This window comes from Stigmatopora nigra, chromosome 13 (genome assembly GCF_051989575.1).
Source record: "Stigmatopora nigra isolate UIUO_SnigA chromosome 13, RoL_Snig_1.1, whole genome shotgun sequence".
NCBI classification, from domain to species: domain Eukaryota; kingdom Metazoa; phylum Chordata; class Actinopteri; order Syngnathiformes; family Syngnathidae; genus Stigmatopora; species Stigmatopora nigra.
The window spans coordinates 12698091-12722688 of NC_135520.1; positions in this window are offsets into that span (position 1 = coordinate 12698091).

The following is a 24598-nucleotide window of genomic DNA, read 5'->3' on the forward strand; positions in this document are numbered from 1 at the left end:
TCCCGAGAAGCCGACCAAAGTTATGGTTGAAGAGGAGAGACAACCGGCTGTGAGCGGCATGTTCAAAGATGAGTATGTTGCTCCCGTGTCCACCAAAGCTGATGTTTGGACGCCGTTGATTCTCATATGAAGCATTGGGTCTGCCGTTCCCCTGCTTACCGAGCCTCTCGGGCACCCCTATTCGGAGTGTGGAGGATCCCATGGACTGTGAGGATCATCTCCACCCTGGTAATATTGTCCAGTTGACTGAGCTGGCTGCTGTGACCGCCATGGTCTGCCAGTGCCTCTTGCTCCTCCGCGCGTGGGCCGCTGTTGATGTGGTGGCCCCCCCTGTTGTGTTGGGGGTTGCCGCGGGTACTGTCGCTGACTGGGACACTCATGTCTCCAGTGTCCAGGACGGCCACATGTAAAACAGTTGTCTTGTTGGCCCGGTCTCGAGTACCCTTTTCCCCGGCCACCAGAGAAACCACCCCTGCGACCACCGTATCCATCATGGAACTGACCACCATCTCGAGCCCGACCATGGCCCTGGAACATCTGGGCAGATTGGTTTGTCTTTTCCTGTTTAGATTTTTTGGATTCACTATAAAATTTGGAAAGTTGTAATTTTACCAGAGCAGAATTCATATTTAGCGACTCGGCTTTTTCTTTTACCTTCTCGTTGTCATACATCTTACAATGGTGAGACAGGTGACGTTTAAACCTTGGTTCATCACCAGTCAACAAGTCAGGGTCCTTTTTCAACTCCTTTTTCACAGGTTCTGGAAGACCCTCGACAACAGCTGTTCGGAATAAGAGGATATTATCTAATCTGCCCGATGGGTGTCGGCCGGTACTATCTATCCAGGCATTTATGCACTTTTCATAGTGTACCGGACCTCCCACTCCATCGATGTATGGAAACACGGTTGGAGCCATGTCATGGGATCTTGGGAAGGTATTTTTAATTGCCGTAAATAAGGCGCCCGATACCTGGGACAATGGGGTTTCGTGTGGGTACCTGATAGTTTCTGCTTCCTCCTCTATCATTTGTAATTGATGATGAGAGCAGGAAGCTGATATGGCCTGTCTCATGTCACCAAGCGCACAATTCTGTCCGCTCATTAGGGCCAAAAACTTCATCAGCCATGTACTTCCTCCATTTGCCATTGGAGGGAGTTGGTCAGCCAATGTAGCCACATCTCTAAGACCAAGAGGTTCAAATATCATTTCTGCTCCCTGAGGGCGGAGGGGATACATACCTCCAGATGTAGCTTGTACCCGCTTTGCGCTGGGCTTTGGTTTTGGCGCGGCAGTCTTGTCTGGTGTCTCTTTTGCCCCATTGTTACGTGGGCGAAGGGCGTAATGAGATCCCAAATCTGGTAGAGCCTGTTTATACATGTCCACACTCTCATTCTCCTGTTCACCTGCAATGTCTGAATCATTATCTGAGTTATAGTCTGATTGTCGATTCGCGTCCTCAAACAGTATAAGATTGTCAGTCAAGTCATCTTTTCCTTTTTTCCTACCTTTCTTTATTTCATTTTTCTGTCGAGTCCCTTTGGTCATTTCTTTTTCATCATTGTCCTCTCGGTCAGTCAAGTCAACTCAGGATCGTTCTGTCCTATCTTTCGCGTGTTCGAGATTACATGCTTTTCCTATGAGGCCTTTTGCCTCGGAGGACATAGCTTCCTCCTCATTCTCAACGTCAAGGATCAATCGTCCACCTAAAGTCACTATTGGTGCTTGTATGGGTATACCGTGAGGTTTTAATGGAGCTTTATTATTCAGTGGAGGCGCTGAAGGTACAAGAGTCAAAGTTGGTTCGATCTAGGTGGGGGCCCTCACCGCAGCCAAAGCTATTGACGCAATTACCAGGTTGTGTATTGCCAATCTATGCTGTTTCAACTCCTCCTCCTTTCTCAGTATCGACCCCCGCCTCCACCTCCACACCTCCTCTTTTCTCCTTCGGAGTTCCACCTCCTTAGCTGTGACGTCATGCTCTACTTTCCGCAAAGCAATGGACAAGTTATTCATATTCCATTCATGCTTTTGACCTACAAAATGTACATTTTCTTTTAAAGTACTAAATTGTTTCACCAACTCGCGTCTTATTTTTGGTTGTTTTTTTTAACTTGAACACCACTCAGAACCTGTGCTTCCACATCTGCATACAAAATTGTCAATTCATTCCATTCTCCACATTCTCCCGCACTCTCACATCCTTCCATTTTCACCAATTCAATCTAGATCAAGTCTCCGGATAAATTTGGAATTTTAGTATGTTCAATTCTAGGAATTATTGTTACTTTTTTTTTTTTTTTTTTTTTTTTTTTAGAATCAATTCTAGGAATCAAACATCTGTGGACCCAGTCGTTTCCCTGCTGAAGACTTTAAAATAACTCCTGCATACAACTCTTTCCGGAATCTCTTGTTCCTTTGTTTCATACGACCGTTTTCTCTATCTCAAAACGACCGTTCTGGGATCGTCATTAATTCCGACTCTAGATATATTACAACCTTTTCGGAATCTCCTATTCCCGATATACCCTTTCTATAGTCACTTCTCCATGATTTAAAAATCCAATAGCAGAATTTTAACGTTTCAGTAATAGGTATTCTGCTTACCTTTCAGTTGATGAGGCGCCTGTCGGAGAAGTCCCAAGAGAAAGGTCTCACGCTCGCCGGCGCTCCCTCACGTTCGCTGACGTGGTTAACTTTTCCTTATTCCCACGTTCGCTGACGTGTTTTAACTTTTCCTTATTCCCACGTTCGCTGACGTGTTTAACTTTTATTTATTCCAACGTTCGTTGACGTGTTTCGATAACCGCGACTCCACGTTCGCCGACGTGTTTTAGAGTCCGCGGCTGGCCTTAACCCATATGTCTACGCAGTCTCCTCCCTGGTTCACGGACGGAATTATCGGCCTTAACCCCTATCTGTCTACGCAACCGACTCACGGACTGGGTCACCAAAACTGTTAGACTATAAATATTTTACCTGACTCCAATTCCTTAACTCTGTAGTCTCCAGTCTAACAATGGAGCGTGTTCAGCATCGGAGGAGACAAAACAGGGTTGAGCGAGTTTATCCACAGATGATTTATTCCATTCAAATTGATTCATACAGAGCTCCGGGTCTCCCTCCCATAGAATAAGCCCGCTGAGTGTTGATGTCCCAAAGCGGAGGATGGAAAAGACATTGTCCAAACCCGCGTTTGCCCAGTTATAGTCCAACAAAAATGCATATTCATTCGCTGATTAATAATGAGATGTGGGCTGGTCCAGGGCTGCTGTGAGGGGGGGTTTCTCTGGGCTCCACATCTTCCAGCCTTGAATCCACATCATCCAGACCTCTGTCTCCGCTGGTCCTATAAAGTCCCGACCCTCTGCCCTGCTCTTTGTTCCTCTGCCCTTTGAAGTCCTCCATCTGGTCTCTTATCAGTGTGGATCCCACCTTGAAATAAGAATCTCAGGAAGAGCCTTTTGTTAACATTATAGTTGAGGAGTCTCAGACCCATCCTTCTGTTCATATTGTATTTGAGTTGGGAACCAGTGGCGACTCTAAAACAAGACCGCCACAACAAAAGGAATGAGTAAAATGTGATATCAAAATGAAACAGCTATACTAAAAAGAATGAGTAAAATATGATATCAAAATGAAACAGCTATACTAAAAAGAATGAGTAAAATATGATATCAAAATGAAACAGCTATAGTAAAAAGAATGAGTAAAATATGTCATATTCTTTACCACTCAACGAATCATAATTAACCACGTATATGCATAATGACCTAATGGACAACCCATTGCCCCCCGGACACATTGCCTATGGGGATGGATCATCATCAAAAACCCTGGATGGAGAAAAACACAACGTATATGCCGTGGTGACTCAAAAAGACAACCTCAAGACAGGACGACTCCCCGGCGACTGGTCTGCACAAGCCGCAGAAATAGTGGCACTGACAGAGGCATGTAGACTATTCCTAGAACAAGACGTGACGGTGGAAAGACACAGCCCAATCCCTGCTGAATTCCTAAGAGAAATGCAAAATCATGCCCCAGAAAAAGAGAAACTGCAATGGGAAACAAAAGGAGCCACTCAACACAAGAACGGACTCTATGCAGTAGAAAACAAGCCATGCGTCCCACGATCATTGTTTGAAGTAATTGCCAAATTGAGCCATGGGAGGAGCCATGTCTCAACAGAAGGGATGATCAGTACAGTACAACAAACAATGCATGTTCCCAGAGGTCTCCAAACTTACTTCAATTTTTTTGCAGAAACTGTCTAAACTGCTGTAGACACAACTCTCAAGGCAATGAACGACCCAAGCATGGAACAAGGCAAACAGGAACATATCCCTTCGAGCTTCTGAACATGGATTTCATCAAACTGAACCAAAGTGCTGGACTCGTCGAACAAACCATTAGAACAGTAAAACTCAGACTCAGAAAAACCATGGAAGATACAGGAAAACCATGGCAAGAATGCCTGAGCCTGGTAGAAACGTACATGAGAATCATTCCAACAGCACAGGGATGCACACCATTTGAGGCAGTGAAAGACAGACCCTTCCACTGAACAATGTGGGAAAAAGATCTGGTGGTAGAAGAGAAAAGGGAAACAGAATCCCTCACTAAGTGGTTATGCAAAATGTTCCAAGAAAGAACTGTGATGAATGCAAAATAATCTGCCGACATCTTCTCTGTCTCCCACAGAGGAGGTCCTGTCCCCAGGAGACCTGGTACTCGTCAAGGTGATAAAAAGAAAGTGCTGGTCTTCTCCACGTTGGGACGGACCTCACCGTGTGATTTTGGCCATCATCATCACCGCTCTGTGTTCAACCACATGGGGGGAACGTACCAGAACCTTGGTACACTCCCACTGGAGGAGAATGCCCCACTAGCTGGTTCAGGAAACGATCAGGGGCCCCCAGATCTGCATCCCATCAACCAAGACACCAATCGTCGTTCAAGTCCCTTTGCTCAGCCTACAGCTTACTCACTTGGGATTACACAGGACTGACTCCAGTTATTTTTATTGGTACCTACAAGCTCCCAGAGTCTGAGTGGTCTGGCCAGACACCTTGGACCAGGTCCTCCTCCATACAGGCTACAAAACCATCACATGGCCCCTTTCCAAAGAAGCTACCACCATGACCGCTAACTTCACCAAGTTAGCCACCACCATCAAAGATGGTAAACATATGCTAGACCTTACGACCAATATCCAAAAAAAAGGCTGCATCAACCTATGCCTCCGACCGGACCGACCAGGAAAAGGCCCCCTCTTTACTATCACCATCCGCACTACTAGTCCAGCCATGGTCCCCAAAGTGATTGGTGTGAACCCCTTCGTACAACCATCCGCCACACGCCTACTCAAAATCCGTCCGGCAGGAACACCTAAGCCTGAGTAGATACACCTTATTCTCGCCCATGTCCAAACACAAGAAGAAAACGACTACAACCTGATGATGAGGAACAGTTGGTACAGATACACCGCACTCACAGCCCGCGCCACAACCAATGAGTTGTTATGTCTGTTCCCTCATGCCTACTGCCGTAGCCCAACCACAGCTATGGTCCAACCGACAGAACGAAGAACTCGCCAACCTCACCTACAACTGTATCCTGGGTAATCTGAGAGAATCCTTCCAGCAAAGCTCGACCGCCTACATACCATGGTCGCAGTACCATTAGCAGCTACAGTCAATACCGCAACGTATGTCCAGTGCAACAACCGAACAGACTGTTATCCATCCTGTTTCAACTTCAGCGGACCGGATCCGAAGACCCCTTTGGACCAAGTTCACGTCACCAGGTGCGCCGAGATCAGACACATTCCTTCCCAATCATGGACAGTACTGGACCAAATATGGTGGCTCTGCGAATGGCAACTGTATATGATCATCCCCACCAATACAACTGGGGTCTGTGTCCCTACATCTGCATCCGACCACACGTACGTTCTAACAGCAGACTCGATTCCAACTGTCGACGCCAACCCACATCTACCCACCAGGCGTCAACGACGGAGCTTTGATTTCTTCCCCCATGATTCAGTTTGGGGCTCGGATGTCCCCCTCTAATACAAACACTGGTCAGTCTCCTCCAAAATCATGATGGCGGTATTCCCCAGGGTAGGAACAGCGAAGAACACCCTACGTCTGGAAACCATTGACTACAGATTCCAGGCCCGACACTAATCAATTACTTGTTGCCCTGCAAATGACTGAAACGTATCTGTCCAAAGTCTTAGGGACAACTGTCAGTTTTGCCTGTATTTAAGACACACTCACTGGTCATTCGACTAGAGTTGCAGTAACATCGCAGTGAACAGGAGCCCACTGTAGGAACTCTCTGTCCACTTTGCAGTCTGGTCATACATATTTTCTATTTAAATTTATCTCACTCTTTCTTAGCCTGCTCCTGAAGTTGTATTTTCAGACCTAACAAACATTTCAGTTTTTTTGCCCTAATGTGCGTTTCATGCGCTGAAAATCATGTTTTGGCCAAGTATCATAGTTTTCACTATAACTTAACCTAACCCTAACCCTAACCCTAACTTTCATCACTTAGAAAGATATCAAATGAAAAACCTACTTAATTTGGATGATTATACACTATATACACAGTAACTATGTGTCACTGACAGTTTGTTTCGCAGCGGGGGAACATTTCAGTTTTTATTGCCTTAATGTGCATTTCATGCGCTGAAAATCACGTTTTGGCCAAGTATCATAGTTTTCACTATAACTTAATTTCTAGCATTTAGAATGATGCAAAATGAAAAACTTACTTGAATTGGACAATTATACACTATATACACAGTAACTATGTGCCTCTGAGTGTTTGTTTCGCAGCAGGGGAACATTTCAGTTTTTATTGCCTTAACGTGCGTTTCATGCGCTGAAAATCACGTTTTGGCCAAGTATCATAGTTTTCACTATAACTTAATTTCTAGCACTTAGAATGATGCTAAATGCAATACTTACTTGAATTGGATGATTTTACACTATAGACACAGTAACTATGTGCCTCTGACAGTTTGTTTCGCAGCAGGGGAACATTTCAGTTTTTATTGCCTTAACGTGCGTTTCATGCGCTGAAAATCACGTTTTGGCCAAGTATCATAGTTTTCACTATAACTTAATTTCTAGCACTTAGAATGATGCCAAATGAAAAACTTACTTGAATTGGACAATAATACACTATATACACAGTAACTATGTGTCTCTGACAGTTTGTTTCGCAGCAGGGGAACATTTCAGTTTTTATTGCCTTAACGTGCGTTTCATGCGCTGAAAATCACGTTTTGGCCAAGTATCATAGTTTTCACTATAACTTAATTTCTATCACTTAGAATGATGCTAAATGCAAAACTTACTTGAATTGGACTATTTTACACTATATACACAGTAACTATGTGTCCCTGACAGTTTGTTTCGCAGCAGGGGGACATTTCAGTTTTTATTGCTAACGTGCGTTTCATGCGCTGAAAATCATGTTTTGGCCGAGTATGATAGTTTTCACTATAACTTAATTTCTATCACTTAGAATGATGCTAAATGAAAAACTTACTTGAATTGGACGATAATACATTATATACACAGTAACTATATGTCTCTGACAGTTTGTTTCGCAGCAGGGGAATATTTCAGTTTTTATTGCCTTAACGTGCGTTTCATGCGCTGAAAATCACGTTTTGGCCAAGTATCATAATTTTCACTATAACTTAATTTATATCAGTTAGAATGATGCCAAATGAAAAACTTACTTGAATTGGACAATTATACACTATATACACAGTAACTATGTGTCTCTGACAGTTTGTTTCGCAGCAGGGGAACATTTCAGTTTTTATTGGCTTAACGTGCGTTTCATGCGCTGAAAATCACGTTTTGGCCAAGTATCATAGTTTTCATTATAACTTAATATCTAGCCATTAGAATGATGCCAAATGAAAAACTTATTAAATTATAAAATTTGATGATATTACACTATGTCATTTGTGTCTCTGACATTTTTACACAGTTTTACAAGTTATGACTCCAGACTCTTAATTTACAATTCTGCCTTTATGGATACATTGCATCACCACCCCTTGAGTGGATCTCTTACCTCTCACTGTCTTTCACTTACCTTCATTCAGCATGTAGGTGTCAGATCACCTTGTACCTAATATCTATTCATATTACCTCACCCGAAGTTATTACACAGAAGGGATTGTGTTGTGTTACCCCAAGTTTAGAGTCCCAACGGATGTGGGAAACTAACAGCGTCTGTCTGCCAGAGAGCAGCAGCTGGAACCGATTGTGACCAGGGTGGCATGGGTCCCTGATCATGTCCCTGGCTCTGCTGAGGTAACGAGGGCTGGCAATGTCTTCCGGTGAGGGCAGAGTAGCCGACGTTCTTCTGCGTAGTGGTGATACCTTTCTAAATAGCCTTTTTGTCTGCTGCCGTTCTTCCCGCGTACCACCAAATGTGCTTTTTATGTGCTTATAAGCACGTTTTGGTCGAATATGAAAGTTTTCAAGTGTGCACTTGACCCTAGATGACCTGGAGAGTGACAGTTACTCCTGAAGTTGAACCTCTTTTCATCGCACAATACAAGGAAAAAATTGCAAACCCTGTTAGCCAGCCTTTCTTATATTTCTCGAGGCGAACAAACAATTGCAAGGCCAACTAGTTAGTCTTTCTTACATTCCACCATCTTTTAATTCAATTGTAAAACCAGTTTGGCTAGTCTACCTTGCATTCTACGATCTTAAAAAACAAAGTTAAACCAGTATGACCACATGGTGCGACAAGAATAAACAATTATTAAGCCAGTTAGCCAGTCCATCCCACAATTCCCTCCTTTTGTGTCTGTGAAAATATTGAAATATTGAAGTGGCTGTTTCCATGAGCCAGAGAAGAACCAGTCAAGCCATCCTCGTTGTGGAACCGGATCTCCGGTCACAGCTCTCTGCATGTTCCTAATAGCCTGCAGGGCATCATGGACCGAGCAGGACATGCCGGCAGGGATGAAGGGGCAGCACGAGTCTCCCACCATGAAACACACACAGCCCCGCTGGGTGGCCACTCCGTCAAGAGCAGGGCAGCCCTGGAAAATCACCTGGGCCATAGCGGCTACCCAGCCTGACTGATGCGCCGACACAGGCCCGGAACCTGCCTTCAATGGTCTTCAAATGCAGGGCGTTCCTTGCCGCTCCCACTCAAGGGAACTGAGCCATTAGGATTTTGGATGAGACTGACCAGTATTTGTGTTTGAGGGACACATCTGAGCCACACACTGGATCATGGTCGTGAGCTCCGTCAATAATGTGCCCAAATGGAGGTCATTGATTCGGGAATAACAGAACTTCTGAAGATCCCTAGATGATTATTTTTATACATAATAATCAAAAATACATCCCCATCGTCAATGGATACAATTTTTCGGGTAAATTCACCAACCAGAACAGACTGGGCCTGGTTCTAATACAACCACTATTTTAATCGCAGAATGCCTGTTTTGGACACTGTTTATGGTGGGAAAATAGCTCCAGAACCATCCTGGATCATTATTTTTACACAGAATAGTGAAAATACATCCATCTACACATTCAACACTAATTATGGGTAGAAGCACCAACCAGAACCGACTGGGCCTGGTTCTAATACGACCTCTTTTTTAATCGCAAAATGCCTGTTTTGGACAATGTTTATGGTGGGAAACATTATTTTTATAGAAAATAGTGAAACTACATCCACCCACTCAATCAACACAAATTCTGGGTAAATACACCAACCAGAACCGATTGGGCCTTGTTCTAATACAACCACTATTTTTATCGCAAAATGTTTTGGACACTATTGACGGTGTGAAATATTCCCAGAACATCCCTGCATCTTTAATTTTACACATAATAGTGAAAATGCATCCATCCACACAATTGACACTAAATCTGGGTAAAAGCGGCAACCAGAACCGACTGGGCCCGGTTCTAATTCAACCACCGTGCAAAATAAAGATCCATTGGAGGTTTTTGATTCTTGTGTAAAAAAAGCCCCAAAACATCCCTACATGATTATTTTTAAACAGAATAGTAAAATATACATCCCCATCCTCTTTGGACACAAGTTTCGGATATAAACAGCAACCAGAACCGAGACTACCCAGTTATAATGCAACTATCCATCGTTCCTGCCTGCCTAAAATCTGCCACCATCATTCCTGTCCCCAAAAAGGCCAACCATCTGCAGCTTGAACGATTACAGGCCTGTTGCTCTCACGCCTGTGATCATGAAGTGCTTTGAAAAGTTGGTGGCCCGACACATCAGAAGGACAATCCCCCCCTCAGTTGACCCTCACCAGTTTGCTTATAGAGAAAACAGGTCCACTGAGGATGCTATCGCTGTGGCTCTTCACACAGCACTGAGCCACCTGGAGCACCGGGGGAACTATGTGACGATGCTTTTCATAGACTATAGCTCAGCCTTTAACACCATCAAGCCGGACATCCTGAAGGACAAACTCTACCACCTTGGACTATCCTCTTCAATCTGCTGCTGGGTAAAGAACTTCTTGACTGGTCGACCACAAACTGTCAGAATGGGTCCACACCTCTCTTCCGCCATTACACTGAACACTGGCTCACCACAAGGCTGTGTACTGAGTCCTGTCCTGTACTCCTTGTACACATACGACTGCACACCAGCCCACCAGTCAAACTCTATCATCAAATTCGCCGATGACACCACTGTGATCGGACTCATCTCAGGCGGGGATGAGTCAGCTTACAGAGACGAGGTCGACGAACTGTCTTCTTGGTGCTCGGCGAACAATCTTACACTAAATACCGCAAAGACTAAAGAAATAATCCTGGACTTTCGCAAGCGCAGCACAGACCTGGCCCCACTCCTCATTAACGGAGTATGTGTAGACAGGGTCCAATCCTTCAAATTTCTGGGAGTCCACGTCACGGATAGGCTCTCCTGGTCCACAAACACCACAGTGTTAGTAAAGAAGGCCCAGAAACGACTCCACTTTCTCAGGGTACTGAGAAGGGACAAATTGGACACCAAGCTTCTGGCAACCTTCTACAGAGCCACTGTGGAGAGCATCCTGACTTACGGCATTACAGTGTGGTATACCGGAAGCACGGCAGCAGACAAAAAAGCCATACAGAGGGTGATAAACACTGCCCAGAAGATCGTCGGCTGCTCTCTGCCATCACTAGAAGACATTGCCAACCCCCGATACCTTAGAAGAGCCGGGTCCATTGTTGGAGACCCATACCACCCTGGACACGGCCTGTTCCAGTTGCTTCCATCTGGCAGACGCTACAGGTCCTACAAAGCACGGACAAACAGGCTCAAGGACAGCTTTTTCCCAACAGCCATCAGGTCTCTGAACCTGCAGCAACACGTGACGTGACGACTACACATATCCCTACTATGAAATTAAGTCAAGTCGAAATGAAGTAACAGGAAGGTCGTTTGGCGCAGATCTGCCTTCCAAAGGCTGACTGAGGGAGGGTAAGTATAAAGACTGAGAGGTAAGTGATCCACCTTATTCTTGTTGGCATCGGTGAGGCATCTTGCAGTCGCCGCAAAATGGCGCTCAAGGCGGAGAGCTAACAAGTATGAATATGTCATAAATAAATGTCATAAATGTGTCTGGCCTGGGAAGACGAACTTGTGGAGAAGCACTATACAATTTCGTCATACGCTGCTGAGGGTATGATGACTACTAGGCTTTTTGTCAAGTCAATGATGACGACAATGCCTATGTCTGATTTTCATTTTTTCATTTTTTCAACTACTATTTTTTATCACAAAATGCATGTTTTGGAGACTATTTATGGTAGTAAATACCCCTAGAACCATCCTGGATCTTTATTTTTAGACAGAATAGTGAAAATACATCCACCTACACAATCAACACTAACTCTGGGTAAAAGCACCAACCAGAACCGACTGGGCTTGGTTCTACTACAACCAACATGCAAAATAAAGTGCCCAAATGGAGGTCATTTATTCGGGCATAGAAGAACTTCTGAACATCCCTAGATGATAATTTTTATACAGAATAGTCAAAAGTACAACCCCATTCCTATTGGACACACGTTAAGGGGGTATACACAAACCAGAACCGACTGGGCCTGGTTCTAATACAACCACTATTTTTGTCGCAAAATGCATGTTTTTGACACTATTTCTGGTGGGAAATAGTCTCAGAACATCCCTGGATCTTTATTCTTACAGAGAATAGTGAAAATACATCAAACCCACACAATCGACACTAATTGTGGGTAAAGCACCAACCAGAACCGACTGGGCCTGGTTCTAAACAACCACTTGTAAATAAAGTGCCCAAATTGAGGTCATTGATTAGGGCATAACAGAACTTCTGAACATCCCTAGAATATTATTTTTATAAAGAATAATAAAAAATACATCCCCATAATCATTGGACACAATTTCTGGGTAAAAACACGAACCAGAACCGACTGGGCGTGGTTCTAATACAACCACTACTTTAACCGCAAAATGCCTGTTTTGGACACTGTTTGTGGTGGGAAATAGCTCCAGAATCATCCTGGATCATTATTGTTATACAAAATAGTGAAAATACATCCACTCACACAATTAACACAAATTCTGGGTAAAAGCACCAACCAAAACCGACTGGGCCTGTTTCTAAACCACCACTTGTAAATAAAGTGACCAAATGAAAGTAATTCATTCGGGCATAACAGAACTTCTGAACATCGCTAGATGATTACTTCTATACAGAATAGTCAAGTATACATCCCCATCATAATTGGACACAAGTTTCGTATACAAACACCCACCAGAACCGACTGGACCCTGTTATAATGCAGCCACTATTTTGTATCGCAAAATGCATGTTTTGGACACTATTTATGGAGGGAAATAGCCCCGGAACTGTCCTGGATCTTTATTTTTAGACAGAATAGTGAAAATACATCTACCCACACAATGGATACTATATCTGGGTAAAAGCACCAACCAGAACCGACTGGGCCTGGTTCTTAAAAACCACCACTTGTAAATAAAGTGCCCAAATTGAGGTCATTGATTCGGGCGTAACAAAACTTCTGAACATCCCTAGAGGATTATTTTTATACAGAATAATCAAAAATACATCCTTATCATCATTGGACACAATTTCAGGGTAAAAACACCAACCAGAATCGCCTGGGCCTGGTTCTAATACAACCACTATTTTAATCGCAAAATGCCTGTTTTGGACACTTTTTATGGTGGGAAATAGCTCCAGAATCACCTAGAATGATGCCAATGAAAGACTTACATGGATAGGACGATTTTACACTATATACACAGGAACTATGTGTCTCTGACAGTTTGTTTGGCAGCAGGGGAACTTTTCAGTTTTTATTGCCTTAATGTACTTTTCATACCCTGAAAATCACGTTTTGGCCAAGTATGATTGTTTTCATTGTAACTTAATTTTTAGCAATGAGAATAATGCCAAATGGATAACTTACTTGAATTGGACGATTTTACACTATATACACAGTAACTATGTGTCTCTGACAGTTTTTTTGGCAGCAGGGGAATATGTAAGATTAGACAAAGTATCTTTGCAAATGCTTGTTCATATTGTATAAGTTTTTGTGAGTATAACAGCATTGTAGTCATCCTTACGGCTGACATAGCAGCATAAACACCCAACTGTCTGACTGAATAAACAATCTTAGTCTTGTGATTGGGGTGACATGTCAGCACAAATATTCAACTGTCTGACACTGATCAATTACTTTTTGCCCTGAAAATGACTGAAATGTATCTGTCCAAAGTCCTAGTGACAACTGTCAGTTTTTCCTGTATTTAAGACACACACACTGGTCATTCGACTAGAGTTTCAGGAACATCGCGTTGAACAGGACCCTACTGTAGGAACTCTCACTGTCCACTTTGCAGTCTGGTAATAAACCAATTGGTCCGGGACCAATGAAAGTAGAACAAGAATTAGCAAAGGCATTATAGTCTTGGTCTGTTAATAGAGTCAGGGACTTAACTAAGACAAAGTCAGGGACTTTTGGTCTTTGTGTGTTCAGAGATATTGGGTTAATCACAAAGTGGAGATCAATTTCGGGTAATTTGGAAAATAATTGTTGTTTAAACTATTAAGTAAGTGATTAATATGGGTCAGAAAGCAACAAAAGGGATGGGTTTATTGTCAGACTGCAAAATGAAAATCGGAGAGTTACCGGGACGAGATATCATGGTCCAGCTTGGGCTAAGCCTAGTGGCCACCCAAAATGGCCTCCGACCCAGGGAATTACAGACCAAAAATATCTTCCACACCACCACATCTAACAGCTTCTACTCTCTCGACATTGTCGGGAATGATTCTGCCAAGGTAGCTGAAAGTCTAAGAGAACAGTCTGAAGATATCTGCCCAGCAGCCCCAGGACAGGAACAACAAACATGGCCATTACATGTCACCCTGAAGTTCATGGGAGACCGGACGACAAGTGGTTAAACCAATTCTCACAGTTGCCCACTCAACGAATCATAATTAACCACGTAAATGCAACTGACCTAATGGACAACCCATTGCCCCCCGGACACATTGCCTATGGGGATGGATCATCATCAAAAACCCTGGATGGAGAAAAACACAACGTATATGCCGTGGTGACTCAAAAAGACAACCTCAAGACAGGACGACTCCCTGGCGACTGGTCTGCACAAGCCGCAGAAATAGTGGCACTGACAGAGGCATGTAGACTATTCCTAGAACAAGACGTGACGGTGGAAAGACACAGCCCAATCCCTGCTGAATTCCTAAGAGAAATGCAAAATCATGCCCCAGAAAAAGAGAAACTGCAATGGGAAACAAAAGGAGCCACTCAACACAAGAACGGACTCTATGCAGTAGAAAACAAGCCATGCGTCCCACGATCATTGTTTGAAGTAATTGCCAAATTGAGCCATGGGAGGAGCCATGTCTCAACAGAAGGGATGATCAGTACAGTACAACAAACAATGCATGTTCCCAGAGGTCTCCAAACTTACTTCAATTTTTTTGCAGAAACTGTCTAAACTGCTGTAGACACAACTCTCAAGGCAATGAACGACCCAAGCATGGAACAAGGCAAACAGGAACATATCCCTTCGAGCTTCTGAACATGGATTTCATCAAACTGAACCAAAGTGCTGGACTCGTCGAACAAACCATTAGAACAGTAAAACTCAGACTCAGAAAAACCATGGAAGATACAGGAAAACCATGGCAAGAATGCCTGAGCCTGGTAGAAACGTACATGAGAATCATTCCAACAGCACAGGGATGCACACCATTTGAGGCAGTGAAAGACAGACCCTTCCACTGAACAATGTGGGAAAAAGATCTGGTGGTAGAAGAGAAAAGGGAAACAGAATCCCTCACTAAGTGGTTATGCAAAATGTTCCAAGAAAGAACTGTGATGAATGCAAAATAATCTGCCGACATCTTCTCTGTCTCCCACAGAGGAGGTCCTGTCCCCAGGAGACCTGGTACTCGTCAAGGTGATAAAAAGAAAGTGCTGGTCTTCTCCACGTTGGGACGGACCTCACCGTGTGATTTTGGCCATCATCATCACCGCTCTGTGTTCAACCACATGGGGGGAACGTACCAGAACCTTGGTACACTCCCACTGGAGGAGAATGCCCCACTAGCTGGTTCAGGAAACGATCAGGGGCCCCCAGATCTGCATCCCATCAACCAAGACACCAATCGTCGTTCAAGTCCCTTTGCTCAGCCTACAGCTTACTCACTTGGGATTACACAGGACTGACTCCAGTTATTTTTATTGGTACCTACAAGCTCCCAGAGTCTGAGTGGTCTGGCCAGACACCTTGGACCAGGTCCTCCTCCATACAGGCTACAAAACCATCACATGGCCCCTTTCCAAAGAAGCTACCACCATGACCGCTAACTTCACCAAGTTAGCCACCACCATCAAAGATGGTAAACATATGCTAGACCTTACGACCAATATCCAAAAAAAAGGCTGCATCAACCTATGCCTCCGACCGGACCGACCAGGAAAAGGCCCCCTCTTTACTATCACCATCCGCACTACTAGTCCAGCCATGGTCCCCAAAGTGATTGGTGTGAACCCCTTCGTACAACCATCCGCCACACGCCTACTCAAAATCCGTCCGGCAGGAACACCTAAGCCTGAGTAGATACACCTTATTCTCGCCCATGTCCAAACACAGGAAGAAAACGACTACAACCTGATGATGAGGAACAGTTGGTACAGATACACCGCACTCACAGCCCGCGCCACAACCAATGAGTTGTTATGTCTGTTCCCTCATGCCTACTGCCGTAGCCCAACCACAGCTATGGTCCAACCGACAGAACGAAGAACTCGCCAACCTCACCTACAACTGTATCCTGGGTAATCTGAGAGAATCCTTCCAGCAAAGCTCGACCGCCTACATACCATGGTCGCAGTACCATTAGCAGCTACAGTCAATACCGCAACGTATGTCCAGTGCAACAACCGAACAGACTGTTATCCATCCTGTTTCAACTTCAGCGGACCGGATCCGAAGACCCCTTTGGACCAAGTTCACGTCACCAGGTGCGCCGAGATCAGACACATTCCTTCCCAATCATGGACAGTACTGGACCAAATATGGTGGCTCTGCGAATGGCAAGTGTATATGATCATCCCCACCAATACAACTGGGCTCTGTGTCCCTACATCTGCATCCGACCACACGTACGTTCTAACAGCAGACTCGATTCCAACTGTCGACGCCAACCCACATCTACCCACCAGGCGTCAACGACGGAGCTTTGATTTCTTCCCCCATGATTCAGTTTGGGGCTCGGATGTCCCCCTCTAATACAAACACTGGTCAGTCTCCTCCAAAATCATGATGGCGGTATTCCCCAGGGTAGGAACAGCGAAGAACACCCTACGTCTGGAAACCATTGACTACAGATTCCAGGCCCGACACTAATCAATTACTTGTTGCCCTGCAAATGACTGAAACGTATCTGTCCAAAGTCTTAGGGACAACTGTCAGTTTTGCCTGTATTTAAGACACACTCACTGGTCATTCGACTAGAGTTGCAGTAACATCGCAGTGAACAGGAGCCCACTGTATGAACTCTCTGTCCACTTTGCAGTCTGGTCATACATATTTTCTATTTAAATTTATCTCACTCTTTCTTAGCCTGCTCCTGAAGTTGTATTTTGAGACCTAACAAACATTTCAGTTTTTTTGCCCTAATGTGCGTTTCATGCGCTGAAAATCATGTTTTGGCCAAGTATCCTAGTTTTCACTATAACTTAACCTAAACCCTAACCCTAACTTTCATCACTTAGAATGATATCAAATGAAAAACCTACTTAATTTGGATGATTATACACTATATACACAGTAACTATGTGTCACTGACAGTTTATTTCGCAGCGGGGGAACATTTCAGTTTTTATTGCCTTAATGTGCAATTCATGCGCTGAAAATCACGTTTTGGCCAAGTATCATAGTTTTCACTATAACTTAATTTCTAGCACTTAGAATGATGCAAAATGAAAAACTTACTTGAATTGGACAATTATACACTATATACACAGTAACTATGTGCCTCTGACAGTTTGTTTCGCAGCAGGGGAACATTTCAGTTTTAATGCCTTAACGTGCGTTTCATGCGCTGAAAATCACGTTTTGGCCAAGTATCATAATTTTCACTATAACCTAATTTCTATCACTTAGAATGATGCTAAATGCAATACTTACTTGAATTGGATGATTTTACACTATAGACACAGTAACTATGTGCCTCTGGCAGTTTGTTTCGCAGCAGGGGAACATTTCAGTTTTTATTGCCTTAACGTGCGTTTCATGCGCTGAAAATCACGTTTTGGCCAAGTATCATAGTTTTCACTATAACTTAATTTCTAGCACTTAGAATGATGCTAAATGCAATACTTACTTGAATTGGATGATTTTACACTATAGACACAGTAACTATGTGCCTCTGGCAGTTTGTTTCGCAGCAGGGGAACATTTCAGTTTTTATTGCCTTAACGTGCGTTTCATGCGCTGAAAATCACGTTTTGGCCATGTATCATAGTTTTCACTATAACTTAATTTCTAGCACTTAGAATGATGCTTAATGCAATACTTACTTGAATTGGATGATTTTACACTATAGACACAGTAATAATGTGCCTCTGACAGTTTGTTTCGCAGCAGGGGAACATTTCAGTTTTTATTGCCTTAACGTGCGTTTTATGCGCTGAAAATCACGTTTTGGCCAAGTATCATAGTTTTCACTATAACTTAATTTCTAGCACTTAGAATGATGCTAAATGCAATACTTACTTGAATTGGATGATTGTACACTATAGACACAGTAACTATGTGCCTCTGGCAGTTTGTTTCGCAGCAGGGGAACATTTCAGTTTTTATTGCCTTAACGTGCGTTTCATGCGCTGAAAATCACGTTTTGGCCAAGTATCATAATTTTCACTATAACTTAATTTCTATCACTTAGAATGATGCCAAATGAAAAACTTACTTAAATTGGACAATAATACACTATATACCCAGTAACTATGTGTCTCTGACAGTTTGTTTTGCAGCAGGGGAACATTTCAGTTTTTATTGCCTTAACGTGCGTTTCATGCGCTGAAAATCACGTTTTGGCCAAGTATCATAGTTTTCACTATAACTTAATTTCTATCACTTAGAATGATGCTAAATGCAAAACTTACTTGAATTGGACTATTTTACACTATATACACAGTAACTATGTGTCTCCGACAGTTTGTTTCGCAGCAGGGGGACATTTCAGTTTTTATTGCCTTAACGTGCGTTTCATGCGCTGAAAATCACGTTTTGGCCGAGTATGATAGTTTTCACTATAACTTAATTTCTATCACTTAGAATGATGCTAAATGAAAAACTTACTTGAATTGGACGATAATACACTATATACACAGTAACTATATGTCTCTGACAGTTTGTTTCGCAGCAGGGGAATATTTCAGTTTTTATTGCCTTAACGTGCGTTTCATGCGCTGAAAATCACGTTTTGGCCAAGTATCATAATTTTCACTATAACTTAATTTATATCACTTAGAATGATGCCAAATGAAAAACTTACTTGAATTGGACAATTATACACTATATACACAGTAACTATGTGTCTCTGACAGTTTGTTTCGCAGCAGGGGAACATTTCAGTTTTTATTGGCTTAACGTGCGTTTCATGCGCTGAAAATCACGTTTTGGCCAAGTATCATAGTTTTCATTATAACTTAATATCTAGCCATTAGAATGATGCCAAATGAAAAACTTATTAAATTATAAAATTTGATGATATTACACTATGTATAGAGAGACATTTGTGTCTCTGACAGTTTTACACAGTTTTACAAGTTATGACTCCAGACTCTTAATTTACATTTCTGCCTTTATGGATACATTGCATCACCACCCCTTGAGTGGATCGCTTACCTCTCACTGTCTTTCACTTACCTTCATTCAGCATGTAGGTGTCAGATCACCTTGTACCTAATGTCTATTCATATTACCTCACCCGAAGTTATTACACAGAAGGGATTGTGTTGTGTTACCCCAAGTTTAGAGTCCCAACGGATGTGGGAAACTTACAGCGTCTGTCTGCCAGAGAGCAGCAGCTGGAACCGATTGTGACCAGGGTGGCATGGGTCCCTGATCATGTCCCTGGCTCTGCTGAGGTAACGAGGGCTGGCAATGTCTTCCAGTGAGGGCAGAGTAGCCGACGTTCTTCTGCGTAGTGGTGATACCTTTCTAAATAGCCTTTTTGTCTGCTGCCGTTCTTCCCGCGTACCACCAAATGTGCTTTTTATGTGCTGATAAGCACGTTTTGGTCGAATATGAAAGTTTTCAAGTGTGCACTTGACACTAGATGACCTGGAGAGTGACAGTTACTCCTGAAGTTGAACCTCTTTTCATCGCACAATACAAGGAAAAAATTGCAAACCCTGTTAGCCAGCCTTTCTTATATTTCTCGAGGCGAACAAACAATTGCAAGGCCAACTAGTTAGTCTTTCTTACATTCCACCATCTTTTAATTCAATTGTAAAACCAGTTTGGCTAGTCTACCTTGCATTCTACGATCTTAAAAAACAAAGTTAAACCAGTATGACCACATGGTGCGACAAGAATAAACAATTATTAAGCCAGTTAGCCAGTCCATCCCACAATTCCCTCCTTTTGTGTCTGTGAAAATATCGAAATATTGAAGTGGCTGTTTCCATGAGCCAGAGAAGAACCAGTCAAGCCATCCTCGTTGTGGAACCGGATCTCCGGTCACAGCTCTCTGCATGTTCCTAATAGCCTGCAGGGCATCATGGACCGAGCAGGACATGCCGGCAGGGATGAAGGGGCAGCACGAGTCTCCCACCATGAAACACACACAGCCCCGCTGGGTGGCCACTCCGTCAAGAGCAGGGCAGCCCTGGAAAATCACCTGGGCCATAGCGGCTACCCAGCCTGACTGATGCGCCGACACAGGCCCGGAACCTGCCTTCAATGGTCTTCAAATGCAGGGCGTTCCTTGCCGCTCCCACTCAAGGGAACTGAGCCATTACGATTTTGGATGAGACTGACCAGTATTTGTGTTTGAGGGACACATCCGAGCCACACACTGGATCATGGTCGTGAGCTCCGTCAATAATGTGCCCAAATGGAGGTCATTGATTCGGGAATAACAGAACTTCTGAAGATCCCTAGATGATTATTTTTATACATAATAATCAAAAATACATCCCCATCGTCAATGGATACAATTATTCGGGTAAATTCACCAACCAGAACAGACTGGGCCTGGTTCTAATACAACCACTATTTTAATCGCAGAATGCCTGTTTTGGACACTGTTTATGGTGGAAAAATAGCTCCAGAACCATCCTGGATCATTATTTTTACACAGAATAGTGAACATACATCCATCTACACATTCAACACTAATTATGGGTAGAAGCACTAACCAGAACCGACTGGGCCCGGTTCTAATACGACCACTATTTTAATCGCAAAATGCCTGTTTTGGACAATGTTTATGGTGGGAAACATTATTTTTATAGAAAATAGTGAAACTACATCCACCTACTCAACCAACACAAATTCTGGGTAAATACACCAACCAGAACCGATTGGGCCTTGTTCTAATACAACCACTATTTTTATCGCAAAATGTTTTGGACACTATTGACGGTGGGAAATATTCCCAAAACATCCCTGCATCTTTAATTTTACACATAATAGTGAAAATGCATCCATCCACACAATTGACACTAAATCTGGGTAAAAGCGGCAACCAGAACCGACTGGGCCCGGTTCTAATACGACCACTATTTTAATCGCAAAATGCCTGTTTTGGACACTTTTTGTGGTGGGAAATAGCTCCAGAACCATCCTGGATCTTTATTGTTATACAAAATAGTGAAAATACATCCACTCACACAATACACACAAATTCTGGGTAAAAGCACCTACCAAAACCGACTGGGCCTGTTTCTAAACCACCACTTGTGAATAAAGTGACCAAATGAAAGTAATTCATTCGGGCATAACAGAACTTCTGAACATCGCTAGATGATCATTTCTATACAAAATAGTCAAGTATACATCCCCATCATAATTGGACACAAGTTCCGTATACAAACACCCACCAGAACCGACTGGACCCTGTTATAATGCAACCACTATTTTGTATCGCGAAATGCATGTTTGGGACACTATTTATGGTGGGAAATAGCCCCAGAACTGTCCTGGATCTTTATTTTTAGACAGAATAGTGAAAATACACCTACCCACACAATGGATAAAGCACCAACCAGAACCGACTGGGCCTGGTTCTTAAAAACCACCACTTGTAAATAAAGTGCCCAAATTGAGGTCATTGATTCGGGCATAACAGAACTACTGAACATCCCTAGATGATTATTTTTATACAGAATAATCAAAAATACATCCTTATCAACATTCGACACAATTTCTGGGTAAAAACACCAACCAGAACCGCCTGGGCCTGGTTCTAATACAACCACTATTTTAATCGCAAAATGCCTGCTTTGGACACTGTTTATGGTGGGAAATAGCTCCAGAATCACCTGGAATGATGCCAATGAATGACTTGCTTGAATTGGACGATTTTACACTATATACACAGGAACTATGTGTCTCTGACAGTGTGTTTGGCAGCAGGGGAACGTTTCAGTTTTTATTGCCTTAATGTGCTTTTCATGGCCTGATAATCACGTTTTGGCCAAGTATGATAGTTTTCATTGTAACTTAATTTCTATCACTTTGAACGATGCCAAATAAAAAACTTACTTGAATTGGACGATTTTTCACTACATACACAGTAACTGTGTCTCTGACAGTTTGTTTGGCAGCAGGGGAACTTTTCAGTTTTTATTGCCTTAATGTACTTTTCATGCCCTGAAAATCACGTTTTGGCCAAGTAGGATTGTTTTCATTATAACTTAATTTCTAGCTTGAGAATGATGCCAAATGGATAACTTACTTGAATTGGACGATTTTTCACTTTATACACAGTAACTATGTGTCTCTGACAGTTTGTTTGGCAGCAGGGGAACATGTGAGAATAGACAAAGTATCTTTGCAAATGCTTGTTCATATTGTATAAGTTTTTGTGAGTATAACAGCATCATAGTCATCCTTATGGCTGACATGTCAGCATAAACACCCAACTGTCTGACTGAATAAACAATCTTAGTCTTGTGATTGGGGTGACATGTCAGCACAAATACTCAACTGTCCGACACTGATCAATTACTTTTTGCCCTGCAAATGACTGAAATGTATCTGTCAAAAGTCCTAGTGACAACTGTCAGTTTTTCCTGTATTTGAGACACACACACTGGTCATTCGACTAGAGTTGCAGGAACATCGCGTTGAACAGGACCCTACTGTAGGAACTCTCACTGTCCACTTTGCAGTCTGGTAATAAACCAATTGGTCCGGGACCAATGAAAGTAGAACAATAATTAGCAAGGGCTTTATAGTCTTGGTCTGTTAATAGAGTCAGGGACTTAACTAAGACAAAGTCAGGGACTTTTGGTCTTTGTGTGTTCAGAGATATTGGGTTAATCACAAAGTAGAGATCACTTTCGGGTAATTTAGAAAATAATTGTTGTTTAAACTATTAAGTAGGTGATTAATATGGGTCAGAAAGCAACAAAAGGAATCGGTTTATTGTCAGAATGCAAAATGAAAATCGGAGAGTTACCGGGACGAGATATCATGGTCCAGCTTGGGCTAAGCCTAGTGGCCACCCAAAATGGCCTCCGACCCAGGGAATTACAGACCAAAAATATCTTCCACAACACCACATCTAACAGCTTCTACTCTCTCGACATTGTCGGGAATGGTTCTGCCAAGGTAGCTGAAAGTCTAAGAGATCAGTCTGAAGATATCTGCCCAGCAGCACCAGGACAGGAACAACAAACATGGCCATTACATGTCACACTGAAGTTCATGGGAGACCGGACGACAAGTGGTTAAACCAATTCTCACAGTTGCCCACTCAACGAATCATAATTAACCACGTATATGCAACTGACCTAATGGACAACCCATTGCCCCCGGACACATTGCCTATGGGGATGGATCATCATCAAAAACCCTGGATGGAGAAAAACACAACGTATATGCCGTGGTGACTCAAAAAGACAACCTCAAGACAGGACGACTCCCCGGCGACTGGTCTGCACAAGCCGCAGAAATAGTGGCACTGACAGAGGCATGTAGACTATTCCTAGAACAAGACGTGACGGTGGAAAGACACAGCCCAATCCCTGCTGAATTCCTAAGAGAAATGCAAAATCATTCCCCAGAAAAAGAGAAACTGCAATGGGAAACAGAAGGAGCCACTCAACACAAGAACGGACTCTATGCAGTAGAAAACAAGCCATGCGTGACACGATCATTGTTTGAAGTAATTGCCAAATTGAGCCATGGGAGGAGCCATGTCTCAACAGGAGGGATGATCAGTACAGTACAACAAACAATGCATGTTCCCAGAGGTCTCCAAACTTCAATTTTTTTGGCAGGAACTGTCTGAACTGCTGTAGACACAACTCTCAAGGCAATGAACGACCCAAGCATGGAACAAGGCAAACAGAAACATATCCCTTCGAGCTTCTGAACATGGATTTCATCAAACTGAACCAAAGTGCTGGACTCGTCGAACAAACCATTAGAACAGTAAAACTCAGACTCAGAAAAACCATGGAAGATACAGGAAAACCATGGCAAGAATGCCTGAGCCTGGTAGAAACGTACATGAGAATCATTCCAACAGCACAGGGATGCACACCATTTGAGGCAGTGAAAGACAGACCCTTCCACTGAACAATGTGGGAAAAAGATCTGGTGGTAGAAGAGAAAAGGGAAACAGAATCCCTCACTAAGTGGTTATGCAAAATGTTCCAAGAAAGAACTGTGATGAATGCAAAATAATCTGCCGACATCTTCTCTGTCTCCCACAGAGGAGGTCCTGTCCCCAGGAGACCTGGTACTCGTCAAGGTGATAAAAAGAAAGTGC